This window comes from Hylobates moloch, unplaced genomic scaffold (assembly GCF_009828535.3).
Source record: "Hylobates moloch isolate HMO894 unplaced genomic scaffold, HMol_V3 SCAFFOLD_6, whole genome shotgun sequence".
Lineage (NCBI taxonomy): Eukaryota > Metazoa > Chordata > Mammalia > Primates > Hylobatidae > Hylobates > Hylobates moloch.
In genome coordinates, this window is record NW_026652281.1 from 103,451,780 (window position 1) to 103,454,786 (window position 3,007).

At 53.8% G+C, this 3,007-nt stretch overlaps 1 protein-coding gene across 4 annotated transcripts in view; it reads right to left on the reverse strand.

Moving 5' to 3' along the window:
• Window positions 1-2,320, reverse strand: part of LOC116470607 (translin-associated factor X-interacting protein 1) — a 10,150-nt gene extending 7,830 nt beyond the window's left edge. For 3 of the 4 annotated variants that reach the window (XM_058441124.1, XM_058441125.1, XM_058441127.1), the window contains exons 1-2: window positions 2,202-2,320; window positions 1,931-2,057 (exon numbers count right to left, since the gene is read on the reverse strand). The gene's annotated coding sequence lies outside the window, so the exon portion shown is untranslated. Of the gene's footprint in view, window positions 1-1,930; window positions 2,062-2,201 lie in introns of those variants that run through there. The other variant, XM_058441126.1, reaches the window with a different exon arrangement.
• Window positions 2,321-3,007: the final 687 nt, after the last annotated feature.

Here is a 3,007-nt window from a genome sequence, read left to right on the forward strand (position 1 = left end):
GCCACCCAAAGTGCTGGGATTACAAGCGTGAGCCACCGCGCCCGGCCAGCCCTGTGTCTTTCTTTACTGGGCTTAGTAGTATTCCGGCATGAGGCTGCCAGGTCACTTATATTCAAGTAAATGCCCTAGATACCACCCAGGTACCTCACAGTGCCACAGAGTCTGGGGGGCAGCTCTCTGGAGGCCTGTCCTGATGCTATCTCTGAGGCCTAGTGGACTGCCATGACCATGGACAGACCTCCATTCTGTGCCTGAGCCCCTCTCTGGCTCTCCAGGAAGCCAGCCTCTTGTCTTCTAGACACTGCATCATTGGCCTCTCACTTGTAACCTCTCCCCATCTTAGAGCCTGGTAGATTCAGGAGATTGAAGGTTGTACCCTTGCATCCTGACATGCAAGTAGGGGTGTGGTCCTCTGTCCCATTTGGACGCATGGGAGGTTTCTGGAGGCAGCACTGCTCACTGAAATGAACATAGTCTCCAGAGTCAGCCCTAAGTTTGAAGCCTAGCCCCACTACGCCATAGTGGTATGCTTTCTTCCTTATCTGTTCGGGAGATCGATGTAAGGCCCCAGCCCAGGGCCTTGCACTTGCACATAGCCAGTGCTCAGTAAATGCTTTAGTCAATGACTAAGTCAAAAGGCAGGGATCCTCTGTCATCATCCTTGTTTGAGCAGATTTGGTGATTCTCTCCCTAATATACACTGGAATCTGGGTTAGATCTGATCTCTCTCTCTCTCTTCCTCCCTCCCTCCTTATGCATCTGGGCTGGTTCCTTAAGCTTGGGGTTGTTGCCACTGGGCTGGTAAACACGGTGTGACCCCTGCTTGCCCAACTGCCAGCAGTCAGGCTCCATTCACTGATGTCCAGTGGCCCAACCTGGGTACTGGGGATCATAGAGCTGCAGGGACTGGGCACAGCATCCAGGCCACCTGACTCAGATGAGGAAACTCCAGCCTCAGGAGACATTCGGATCCACATTGCAGCCTTGCCTGCTCACTGGCGTTTTCTTTTTTTTTGAGATGGAGTCTCACTCTGTCGCCCAGGCTGGAGTGCACTGGCGTGAACTTGGCTCACTACAAGCTCCACCTCCCAGGTTCATGCCATTCTCCTGCCTCAGCCTCCCGAGCAGCTGGGACTACAGGTGCCTGCCACCACACCTGGCTAATTTTTTTGTATTTTTAGTAGAGACAGGGTTTCACCATGTTAGCCAGGATGGTCTCGATCTCCTGACCTGGTGATCTGCCTGCCTCGGCCTCCCAAAGTGCTGGGATTACAGGTGTGAGCCACCATGCCTGGCCTTCTTTTTTCTTTTGACAGAGTCTCACTCCGTTGCCCAGGCTGTAGTGCAGTGGCACGATCTTGGCTCACTGCAACCTCTGCCTCCCGGGTTCAAGCAATTCCCCTGCCTCGGCCTCCTGAGTAGCTGGGACTACAGGTGTGCACCACCACCTCAGCCTCACTGGCATTTTCATAGGATGTTTCATGCTTCTGTTCAGGGAAGGAGACCCAGGAAAGCTGGGAGAGGAGGGTTTCCCCTGAAGGTCTGAGGTGCTCAGTCCTTGTAGGTGAAGCTTTTCTTTGTTTTTGAGACGGAGTCTCACTCTTGTCGCCCAGGTTGGAGTGCAGTGGTGTGATCTCGTCTCACTGCAACCGCTGCCTCCCGGGTTCAAGCAATTCTCCTGCCTCAGCCTCCTGAGTAGCTGGGACTACAGGCGCCCACTACCATGCCCAGCTAATTTTTGTACTTTTAGTAGAGACAGGGTTTCGCCATGTTGGCCAGGCTGGTCTTGAACTCCTGACCTCAGGTGATCCACCTGCCTTGGCCTCCCAAAGTGCTGCGATTACAGGCGTGAGCCACTGTGCCTGGCCAGTAGGTGAAGCTTCTTCCCACCCTTCCCCCTCCCTCCCCAAGTTTCTTCTGTGGCTCTGACCTGCAGCCTTAGTTCCTGGGTGGAATCTGTGCCCAGATCCAACAGGAGGAGCTCCTTGCGTAGGTAGTTTTCCAGTTCCTCCAAGTACTGGGGCTTGGCAGTGCGAAAGGGGTGCTGCTGGCAGCTCCTGCAGGGGACAGTGGCTATGTGGCCAGCACCCCCATGGGACCCTTGTGCCCTCAGTCTGGGGCAACACACGCCCCTGCCCTGTCTCCTGGCCCAAAGCCTGGCCCATGCCAGCCCACCCACCATGGGACTGACCCTGGCTTACCCTACTCGCTTCCAGTAGTCATCTGAACAGGGTTTTCGATTTTGCAAAATGGTCTGGCCACTGGTGTATGTGGGCCATGGGGACAGGTGCCCACCCATGAAGAACTGACCAGTCTGCAGGGAGGGACAAGTAGGGTTGCCATGGCAACATTGCTTCCCTTCCTAATGTTTCTCTCCATCTCTCTTCCCCCAGTCCTGACTTTTTTTTTTTTTTTTTTGAGACAGTCTTGCTCTGTCACCCAGGCTGGAGTGCAATGGCACGATCTTGGCTCACTGCAACCTTCGCCTCCCGGGTTCAAGCTATTCTCTGCCTCAGCCTCCCGAGTAGCTGAGATTACAAGCACTCACCACCACGCCTAGCTAATTTTTGTATTTTTAGTAGAGACGGGGTTTCACCATCTTGGCCAGGCTGGTCTTGAACTCCTGACCTCATGATCCACCCACCTTGGCCTCCCAAGGTGCTGGGATTACAGGCGTGAACCACCACGCTTGGCCAGCTCTGATGTGTTTTACAAACATCTCTCAACATGGTTCACAATTAAGACTGTGGGTTCTTGAGTTAGAGAAGACTGGGGTTAAGTCTCAAATGTCCCTTATTAGCTATGTCACAACTTCTCTGAGTCTTAGTTCTCACGTCTGTAAAATAGGGATGATGGTAGTCTTCGTCACAGTGTATTGATGTGAGGATGCAATGAGAAAGCACAGTCGGGCACGGTGGCTCACGCCAGCACTTTCGGAGGCTGAGGTGGGTGGATCACGAAGTCAGGAGATCGAGACTATCCTGGCTAACAGGGTGAAACCCCATCT